The sequence below is a fragment of the Astatotilapia calliptera genome, chromosome 4, assembly GCF_964374335.1.
Source record: "Astatotilapia calliptera chromosome 4, fAstCal68.1, whole genome shotgun sequence".
NCBI classification, from domain to species: Eukaryota; Metazoa; Chordata; class Actinopteri; order Cichliformes; family Cichlidae; genus Astatotilapia; species Astatotilapia calliptera.
In genome coordinates this window covers 7,723,685-7,735,789 of record NC_137425.1, presented here as the reverse complement: position 1 = coordinate 7,735,789, position 12,105 = coordinate 7,723,685, and positions in this window count along the sequence as shown.

The window sequence follows — 12,105 nt, the reverse complement described above, 5'->3', positions numbered from 1 at the left end:
CACCGCAAATACTTCTGGCCTTTTATCTCAATTGTGGGTCTGTAGGCTTACAAAATGGCATATGTTCACAAACCGGCCTTGATCATGCAGTTTTAACAATACAAATATTTGTATTAGTCACCATGTACAGTAGATACTATGAATCTTTGTACCCTGGTAATTTATAGGTTCGCTTTTATCATGATTGGATGGGTCATTTAGCAGGAGCTTGGGAACAAACATACAGACTTACATATGGTTCCTTCATTATAGTATGATGATGATATGTTAGTATTATTATCTGTAGCCATGTGAAGCACGCACATAGCTATGCATTCTAACTGAGATAGCAAGTAGGGCTGCACAATTAATCAAATTTTAATCTTAATCATGATTTTGGCCATAGCTGTGCAGCCCTTGTAGCTAATATTAACTGATGGCAACTCTGACCTCAAAAAACCAGCAGAGTGACCACCACAATGCCAAACCCAAGGCTTAAAAGCAGTAGTCAAAAAATCAGTGGGTGATGCCACAATTGCTACAGCCATCTTTTATGTAAAGTCAATGATTTTAGCACAGACAATGGAAACATAAGGAAGCCAGCCAGAGGGATTTGAGGGATTTATTTAAAATTCGGCCTGCCAGTACCCTCTAAGGATTGCCTATTAAAATAAACCACAGTGAGACACACTGGGGCTTTCATACACTGTTGTTACCTTTGGACAGAGGATGGTTGTTTCCATTATTTTCCATCTATAAGAATGTAGCTCCTTATATATTTTACAGATGTAATAGGTGTAAAGATTTTCTTAACTTACTCTTGAAAAGAAAACGATAATAATTTTGTTGTTTTATTAAGAATAGTTGCCCTCTATATTTATTTAAGGGAACACATCTACCTTCTAACACTTGTGCAGATGTCTCTGATGAAATGTTTGGCTTTAATGTAAATATCATACGGGCAGTTTAAATCTGTGTATTGCAATGAAAAGTCTCCAGATGGATGTTCAACCGCTTAGAAACTGAGTAGTGCTTCTCTCGTCTTCTTCTTCATTGGGCGCTTATAGTTCCATTTCATCTGTCGACTACAGTAAAGGTCATCTGTGTAGAGAGAGGGATGACGTGAGTTGTTCACTATAACAGCCTCATCTGTGTGTGTGTGTGTGTGTGTGTGTGTGTGTGTGTGTGTGTGTGTATTTCAACTCATATGCCAGCGTTTCTCCACAAGCAATGCCTGTGGGTGAAAACTCTTGGAGAGAGAAACAAGAGCAACAAGAAAGTAAGATCGAGCTCAATGGGGTGAGTGAACCTCATGTTTCATTAATGCAGCATATCATGCAATGTGTGTGTGTCTGTGGGTGTGCATGGAGGGATAGAGGAAGGGTCACGGTTGGCTTTAATTAGAGGAAGAACGTGTTAAACAAATGTAGGGCAATCACCGATTCACAGAAGCGTGGCATCCATATTAGTCTACCTCTAATCAGCGCTGATCGGTGCAGAGCACACCGGGCGAGAAGAGCCCTGCTAATGGCATGAGACACTGAAGAAGAATGATGAGTCAGTAACCTGTTTGAGGCCTCAGCCGTCACGTGCTGAATCACAGTCGGATGTCCCCTGGGATCAATTTCCACAGAGGAACAATGGACCTATCTGCCTTCCTGTCTGTCTGTCTGTCTCCTTCTCTGTCAGTCACTTCTAATCATCATATCAGTAACAAGCCCTGACTTCTGTCTGGCCATAGAGCGACTGACCTCCCCAGCCACCGGTCTGTCGGTCCAGCCAGTCTCGTCATGTGCAGATACAGATGACAGCGGAAGCTTTCATTCTTCTGCTGAGAAACAAGCACAGCCTACACTTGCACTACACAAGACATAATGTGGATTGCACAACACTGGTCACTATATTCTTCATTTCCAGTTAATACTTGTACAGCTGCTGTTATTGTGTGTACATATATATATATTTATTTATTTATATTTCTTCATACATTCTTATATAGTTCTATACTGTGTATTGTGTATTTTGTTGTACAGTTATTTTATTTTCAACTTTAATTTATATATTTTATCTTATTCTTTCCCAGTTAAATTTACCCTTCATTCTAATTTGTGTTGTACAGTTATTTCATTTTTAACCTTAATTTTTTATATTTTATTCCTTCCTAGTTAAATTTACACTTTTTAATTTTTCATATTTATTTCCTATCTTATTCATAGCCTTTTCCTTTTTTTTCCTTTAGGTCACGAGCAGTTGTCTAAGCATTTCACTGCATATCGTACTGTGTATGACTGTGTACGTGACAAATAAAGATTTGAATTTTACTGGAGTATTGTAATATAAGGATCGTAAACAGAAATCACATGTTGTCTTTTCATTTAAAAAACACACTTAAATGAGTATTCTGTGTTAACAATGGCATGGATTTTGTTAAAGCTTTTTGAACAAAATAAATGTTTTCTACTTTCCAAGGTGAAAACACTTGTTCTTTTATCCAAACCATGCTTGTACTGATACATTTTCACCAACTGCACTGTGTATTATATCGTGCAAACAACCACTGTGTTTCCATGTAAAGTTGATATAGACTGTAAAGGTCTTATTTTTTGGATGAATCATCCTCAACAAATAAATGATGAAATTTCCAATGTTTCTGTCAGTGTGCAAGAGTCTTGCCAAATGTTTGGACAGACTATTACATTATACCAGTAGGGTTTAATTTGCTGATAGTGTGAAGACTTCTAAAATTTTCTGCTTCTTTTTAAAAAAAAATGTTAGATACATTATTGTTCAAAAGTCTTGAGACACCTCTAAGTTCTATAAATCGCAATTCCGAGGAGTCAGGCTTTCTTTTAATCTTTACATTGTATATTTAGACACTTTGTTACTAGCAACAAAAAATATTATTTGTTTTCATTTCTTTAGCTGAATCTATGAAAAGTGGAATGATGAATCCACAATTACATTTCTGGTTAAAATGATCAACAATACATGCAGTACAACAGTGAGCGTCTGCAGCTCTCTGTAAAACACGGTGGAGGCTCTGTTATGGTTTAGGGCTATATTTAAACCAGTGGTGTTTTATATCTTGTCAGAATTCTCTTCTGTGAATTACAAATACATAAAGTACTCTCAAATTTTGATCCAACATATAATACCATCTGGAAAACATCTGATTGGTAATGGATTCAGTTTTTAGGATGACAACGATCCCAAACACACTGCTAATGTAGTAAATAAATATCCCTGGAAACACACACGCACAAACACACAATGGAACACCATCAGTCCGCATCATTACTGATGTAGTGTGTGATCATCCTGACAGAGAACAGAGCAAGAGGCAAACAGCCAGAGACGAGCTTTGAATGTCCTTCAAGAAGTCTGAAGGCTACTCAGAAATGACAAGATTGCTTTAAATGGCTTTTTACCATTGCTAGAATTCCTTTTCATGTTGGCTGCTTTCCATGCTTTTGTAATTGTTTTGTATCATTGTTAGAACTTAGTTATTACTTTTGCCAAGTCGTTCTTTGTGTGAGTTCGTGCTTTGTAATTTGGTTCTTGGAGACCTGGATTATAAATAAGTGTGCTTGTAAAACACTTTGGGTCAACTTCTGTTATTTTAAAATGCGCTATATATTAATGAAATTGATTTGACACAAAGTCTTCCCTAACAGACTTCAGATTGCGTTGATTTTCAAGCTTGTTAGAATTGTACAAAGTCTGTTATTCCCCTGTATACTGCATTTCCACTTATTTTTGCGCATTTTAATACATTTCAAATTTTTCCTGCAAAATGTAAAGAAACAAGGGTTGGCCTAAGGCTTTTCCACAGTACTCTAGTGGCCAGCAGTAGCTCCACATGATGTATGCTCAACTGTAAATAATGTCATTACCAGTTCAAACAATCTACTGAACACATGACTGATGATGTTTATGTTCTTCCTTCTTAAAAGCAAAAACGACCAGTGGTCCCGTCGTTCCCAAAGCTTGGTTTATCCCTCTGATGAGTCTCTGATTCTTTGTCTCAGAGCACTCCTTAATCCCTAACTTACACCCCCACACAGCTGGAAAGAAAGCATTATGTCTTCTTCTATGTCTCTCTTTTTTTTTAAACCTGTCCCTGAGATTAAAAAAAAAAAAAAAAAAAGGTAGTCAGCGACCCCTTTGGATTTGTTCCTCTGCAGATTTGTTATTTTTGTACTGTGCACTCACAGCACCTTAGCTTCAAGCTTGTCATCTTGTGTTTCTTGGACCTTTGCTTTATTAAACAATACGGTTAAGTGTTGGCATTTGTCTCCCTTTTATGACATTTAGCTTTTCTGTATAGTGCAATAAAGGGAAAGGAAATAAGCACGAAATAGAGGGGATATAAAACAAGAATGAGATGATAAACTTCAACACTGCCCCTGAGTCATATTTAAATTGCGAACATGTAGCAATATTATGAATAGCCCCCCCCCCCCCCTTTTTTTTTTTCTTTCTGTGTCTGCTCATATTTATTTGTGTATATTTGTTAGCTTGATGTGACAGGTTATTGCACTGCATTCCTTCCTGTGTGGGAGAAGTAGAAAGGGTAATGGTATGTTATACTCACAGCTGAAGAAGTAATTCTTTATGTTTCTGTCAACTAGTATCAGTGCCTGGCCAATGCGTGTGCTATAGCAATCTGTGATTAGATCCTATTTTTGCAATGACTATTCATTGAACCAATGCTATTTTTGCAATTGGATTCCCCTGGCTGCTGCTTTTTGTCAGTATTTGCATCCTTTTGATAATTACTCACTTCCTCCCTCTAGAATTGCAAAGTGTGAAAACTACATACTTATAAAAAGCAGCACAAAGACGCGAGAGTCTCTGATCACTGTATATATATATATATGCATGTGTTTATTGGTGGGTTTGAGGTAATAGTTCAAAGCCTCATTTTGCTCAGGATGTGAAGAAAGAAGCTGTAACTCTCATGCAATCTTTGGTATGATGCCACTTGTGAATTTTTGGTTTGCATTGGTCCTTTTTGATGCTGATTAACATCAAAGATTTTTTAACAACACTCAGGAGACTCCGATGTCTGTTTTTCACGCTTGTTCTAAAACAAACTCTCATTTTCTGCGCTCTTTTAAATTAATCCAGCACACCTGTCCATCTAGCTTCGATAACACTGACACGCTTTCTGTGTTCTTAAGATCACACATTGGGATGATTCAAAATCAGTTTCGAGAGACAAATCTCAGAAGCCTCTGGTTCATTTTGACCTTGTTTGATATTTTTAACATTAGGGACATGGAAACCTATTTTACCTTGTTGCAGACGATGCTGTTTTCAAAAGCAGCTTGTTACTTTAAAGATTAATGCACTATAAATAGATTAACAGTAGATTAGAAGCAATAAAAAGCAATCTGTTGCATTACAGCATCACTTGTTAGAGTAAACACACCTCTACAGTTAGCTTAGTCACACTTGTTAAACAGTCTAGGTTGTGTATCTAGCTGAACCTTTACATCAGTGCTTATGAATAGCGTCTCCATCACATGGCTGGCAACAAGCTTGTTAATTTCCCTTGTGGTAACAGCTTTGGATGAACTAAAGGCTAGCTGCTGTGGTTTTTGGAGCTGCAGCACAGACATCGTTCTTCCTGTCATCAGGACACCAGTGTTGCAGAGCTGTGCTTAGTTTGCAGGTATTTCTTCAAAATGTGAAAAAGAGCTAATTAGCATCGTGCAGACACTTGTGATCCCAGACGAAAACAATTGTTTCCAAATTTTAAGGGTATTATGACCCTTTTCAGGCCTGTTAGATCCCAGATGGCCTCTGTACATAAGATTCTGAACCAGCTCTTTGTTTAGAGGAAGTAGGTCTCTGCTCCTAAAGAGTATTTTTTTTTAACCAGAAACCAGTTTAAGCCGGTGGTGGAAGGAATCTTAGCTACCTATGTTTAAATGCCTACCCTGCTTTCTCTAGTAATGCACCTATAACCCAGCAGCTCCACTAGTCAGGAACACTTACTCGTTAATGGGAGCTCTTCTATTAATGATCTGTGCACTTGGTGAGTTTCTAGGTTGTTATTTAAGTGCTCCCTTTTACTTTGATGGGCTAGAACAACCTTTTAGCAGCATTAAACAGGTGTAATAGGTATACACAATCCTTTACTTTTACTGTTAAATAAAGAATCCAAAAAAATCAATGTCCATAATATATCTTTTAACTGCAGACTGAACATTTATGTGAACATTTGCGCCGGCGCAGAGTGTGCAGCTCAAAATTTCAAAAAGATAAAATTCAATCTTAAAAATCAGTTTGAATAAATCACTTCATGAATCACTGAAACGAATCATGAGACCTGAGGCTGACTACAAATCTTAGGGGAGAGGGAAGAGAGACTTGTAGGGCAGTCTTTTTCTGACGTGGCTAAGAGTAAAGCCAAAGGGGAAGTGGTAACTCTACACAAAGTCACAAAATCCTCAGAACAGAATCCGATTTGAAGCATGACCATCTTTCTAGCTGACCCCAACACTCACTCTGTCACAAGTGTAGGATTAAATAATTCCCTCTTGTATGCAGCTCCATGCCAAGAAGTCAGAGGAAGTGACAAACATTGTGTTTGGGATTTTATGTCACAGCAAAGAGAAAAATGTTGTAACATAATAACAATAACAGAATGACCACTGAAAAAGCAACCAACTACAGTAACTGATGACTTGTAAAACCAACACATCCTTATTATTCATTGCAATGAAAAGTATTATAAATAAACAGCTGTTAAATAGAAGCTATTATTTTTTTGTTTCCTAATTTAGTTTCAGAGTGTTTTGTAGGTCCAATTAGTGGGGTTAGGTTATTGTAAATTGACCATAGGTCACCATAGGTTTTACTCTGTTTTAGCCCTGTCTCTCTCGTAATGATAGCTGGGATGGGCTCCAGACCAGCGAGGCCTGATAAGGATAAGTGGAAGAGAATGGATGGATGGATGCTGAGTGATGCCCGACTGATGAGAAAGATACTGAAATACTCTACTGTTGCAAAACAGTCAATTTACATTTGCAAACTTTACAGGAACACTTTGAGATTTGGAGAAATTCTGGCTTTGTCATACTAGGGAGAGAAAATTAACTTGCCTGTGTTCTTGCTTTGTCTGGTTAATCAAGCAGATAATAACCAGATAACAAGGCAGACTTGATGCTTCATTCTCTCTCCAGTCTTTGTACTGTGCGTATGTATCTCATGAGGTGTCCTATATTAATATCCATGAGTATGTTTATTTCTAAAAATGTTTCCGCTAACATTAGGTCTGAGATATATTTAATGTGGTTTTGTGCTTTACTGTACAAACACTGTTTTTAAAAGCATTTAGCTGGCCCAGCACGTTGCCTGGTCAAACAACAGCAATCAGTGTGGCCAATTTACAACAATACTCGGAAGTTAGATGTAATTCTTTATATAGAACCACATGGATCACAGATAAAAGATGAGGAACACAGTGTTCAGGACACCAGCTGATGCTCTCTGTCTCTTCTGTCTCCTCTCTTTCTATCTTTCTGCTTTCTGTTCACCTGAACCACGACGCGAGGCACAGGCGCTGTTTGTCCTGACACTTGCTTGAGGCACCTCGAAAGGTCATGAGACGTAATAATAACAGCAGGGGGACATTCTGAATAATGATAGTAGACATTTATTATACAGGAGCACAAGCAAGCCCCTGCAGGGTTTGTGCTGGGTCAGTCATTTATGATGCTGGGCTAGGTTTCAGAAATAACCACATTTACACCAGGTCCTAATTATTCCCCTCTTGTCGCTTTACTACCTTAGGAAGCTGACATTATTGCCAAGCCAAGCTTTGGCAATCAGGTGAAATGAGGCTTTATTAATAGGCAATTTCATTTTCAGAAGCTTTCACACATGCTCAGATTTTTCTCTGCAATTTAGACCGCTTAGACATGAGCAGACTAAGGCTCCTTAACAATAACTTAAACCATAGGTAATTCAAGAAAGACACTGAAGAAAATAGGAATGGAAAAAATAGATTCCTTTGTTTGCTTTCCTCTACTGTAACTGAGAGCCTGACTGATGCAAGAGAGAGTGACAGTGCCATGAAGGCAGTGACAGAAACTGATGGGAGAGAGGCGCAAAAAGGGAGACGAGAGCCAGAAGATTAAGTGCAACAGTGAAAGACGGGCAAGAGCGTGAGGGTCTGTGTTAACGTCTGTAAAGGGAGAGTAAGAAACTGGGCAGTGAATGATTGAGAGAGGATGATCCAGCCAGAAAAAAAAATGAAATGAAGGGATTAGAGGAGGGAGAGACAAATGGGACTGTTCAACAACAGTCACTCTGGCAAAGTTTCATCAGCGTGAGAGAGGACTTGTCGTGCTCTGAGTCACAGCAGATGGCCAGCACTATCAAGTGCTAATAGAGGTATGTAGTAGCCACTATTGGTGGTAAAACTCAACCAACCGAAGATTCCTCTGTGACCACACCATCTATTGCTGCTTATCTGGTGTCAAGTGAACAAGTGTTACGCCCCACTTAATGAACGGAGTGTCGACTGGAGTGAGGGGTAACACAAAGTGAAAGGGAACACATGAACTACTGGAGAAAGAGATGTCAGTATACAAGATTTATTGCCTAAAACTACTATAGTACAAAAACACAGGGAAGCTCTTTTCTTCAGGGTCTCCAAGGCCAAAACAATAAACAAAACACCCCCTTTTAGCTAGAAATCAAAACCAAGTACTCACTAACCAAAAACAAAATACAATGGCTGAGCTCCCTGTCTAACCAAACCAGGAGAAAACAGGTGAAACAAAAATGGCAGAGAACCCCTACCTGCTTCCACAATGACAAACTAATTATCACAATAAGGGCACACCTTCGCTCACAATAAAAGAAAGAAAAACCAAAGTTCACAGAGGGTAAGTTCTCACACACACATACACACTAAGGCCCGCTGCCCAAAACTCTACAGCTCACAGCTCTGGCAACATGGGGAAAATGGCAGGGGGTGTGGCAGTTTAGGATGGCAGCCTATATGCCGTGGCTGACGAGCTGGAACACACCTCAGCTGCGGCTCATGAGGCAGACCTGCAACACAAGAAAAGGAGAAAAACAACTCATCTACAGAGGGGGAGCCACTAGAGGTCAGCGACCGTAACAACAAGTAAACAATTTAGTGGCTTCTGGCAAATTCTAATGTCACTATTTCATCCTAAACGCAGTTATAGTATATGTTACGTTGTTTACCTACCCAATTAAAACATATAGACGATAAAGAAATGGTAAAGGAAGCTTAGTCTTCTTCTGCATTTTATCTCACAAAGAATGTAAATGTCAGTTATAAATGGACAGATTGCTGTATGTGTCTGTTCTTAGCATTTTATGCAAAGAGGTTCAAGAAATGTAAGATGAGATAAGATAACCTTTATTAGTCCCACGTGTGGGAAATTTGTTTTGTTACAGCAGTGGACAGTGCAAAGTTGCATAGAAAATTAGAGAAAAAACACTGGAATAATATATCTATGAGAAACTGTACACAATAGAATAGAATAAAATAAAATAAAAATAAAATACTATATACAATCGAATAAAATAGAATACAAATGCTATATACAGTTGAGTATAATACAACAATGCCAGAAAAGAGTATTGCACTTAGTGTTATTGCTATTGCACATGTAAATGTACTTCTAATTGGACTGGTGTATTATTAAGAAAATAAAGGAGAGCAGTGTTGAGTTTGTTTGTATTAGCATTTTGTTCTTTTTAGTTTTAGTAATTAAGAATAATTCAACCTATTCTACAACTTGTGCATTTATTGACAAAGTTTATGCCACAGTGATAATTTTTAATCCTATGATGTCTTATCTAGTCTATCAAAGTGAGTACTAGTCACATTTTCCTCATCTGCCTGTCATAATGGCTGCCCTGAAAACAATTTTTTATTGTTAATTAAAATTAGACAAAAGATTTAAGCTAGCTCAAACAATAAAGGCAAACTCTGGAGCGAACGACGATCAAGACCAATATTAGGTATTAGGCTATATTCTTTCATTTCAATCTAGGCTGTTACTTCCAACATTCTAACATGTGAAATTAGCTAACATTAGCTTGCATGCTAACTGATTACTATTCTTGAATAACACTAGCTAACCGTATCTAATTACAAATGGTAGGTTAACTTAGGCTAGTGTTAGCAAAGTAAATTAAAATGATGAGAACACATAATATTTAATTTTAACTGCAAAAAACGTATGTTACCTTAGTTGTGGATGACTCTATAGCTTCTGTTTTTAAATGGGTGACTTTACACCCTAGTGGTTAACAAAAACTCGGCTGACACAGTGGTAAAGATGCAGTTTTTGAATGTGCTCCATACAGTTTGTGGCACTGTGAGGTTGTATAAGAATAATCTCAGAAGTTTTTTTTCTAATACTTCAGGAAATTTTTATAAGGAACTTGTTCATATGCTCCGTAGTGCTGAGCTAGCAGTGCTGTTATGTCAGAGATAATGATAAATTGATGGCACGCATACTAATTGATTTGAGAGGTCAATGTAATAGTATGAATTCAATGAGACAAAATAAACAAAAGTGGAGCCAAGTGACAGGGAAACACAGAGCTTCTGGTGAGTCTTGGGTTACTCAGTAACTAACACAAAAACATAGTTAGCGGCTATCTGGTATGTAGCTGTCTTTGGAAAGAATGTAGAAATGTATATCATTCATATTTATTCACTGCAATTTTGTTTCAATTTCTGGCAAACCCATAAATCAAATCAAATTAATAAAAAAAATGCAATCTAGCAAGAAGCAGAGAGTTATATTTAAAGTAAAAGCAAAACCTGTTGAGTATTTATAGAAACTGTCATTGAAAGGTACAGTAGTGACAGCATGAAGCTAACAAAAGAAAACAAAAAGGTAAAATTAAAATTAATCTTGACAGCAACATTTGTTTGAGCTCTTTCCATCTGAGGGATAAAAGACTGCTGCATCAGTAAATGAAAACAGCCATGAAAGCACGCTTTCAAATACATCTAATTTCTGCTGTAGGTACAAATTCCTTTGAGCTAAATGATGACTGTTCTGCTTTATGATGCTTGGCTCACATTAACAAGCAGGATAGGGCCCTCACACACTGAGGCATGCTGCGGTTGAGGTGTGCCGCTGAAGTAGCTGTTGCACAAACCATTTGCTGTACTTATCACTTACTGTCCCACTATGTGGCATTCAGCAACACCCACTAATTATATGTCATGTTACTGTGTACAACGTGTGGGACCCACAAAGAAAATTTCATGTTTATACTAACTAATGCTGATTTTCTGTTGCTACTAGGTGGAGCTAGTAGACAAAATATTGACATGCATAGATGTAGATGTTTCCATTTTTGGAGTCTAATCAAGAATGTCTTGGGCAGTGGTGAATGAGTGAAATTTACTGTGCTGTCACAGTCATGCAGTCCACTTAAAACTCTCTTTTACTTTTAAAAGTAAGCAACATCAACATCTAAGGTTTATTCAGATGTAGATGTGATTATTATGTTAGGAGAACAAAACATACCATTCCCTGTTCCCACTAAGTGGTGCTACATTGTAGACCCAAAACTGGCAGAAACTTCATGTGTCACCATGAACATGTCTTTCAGCACCCCCCTAAAAAAGACTCTCAGAGAGGATTCTCTCAAATTCCAATGTAATGCCCCAAAATGGTTAAAAACTACTAAACTGTCACCTTAATTTGGAAATTATAGAATTTTTATTGGGTTTAGGGCATGGCCGCAAGAGGATTTTTAAAAAATATCACAGGGTGTTACATGGTTGTGCCAAATTTCATAAATCTACATTAAACACAGGAGTGCGGCTCCTTTGCGTCATTTTTGTATGGGTTCCTATGGAGCTGTTTTAACTCTCCCCATATATAAGACGTGTAAAATTAATAGATTTTCGCTAGTCTTAATTTCATCATTTTTCAGGCAGTTCATTGCTGTAAATAATGATAAAGAGAGCAAAGTGCTTGGGCATTATTGAATAATAAAACACATATGAACTACATTTATCTAATTAAATGCAATGCTTACTAGAAAAAACATATTGTTAAAAAAAAACAAAACAGTATGAATCCTGCATTATGCTGTGACACA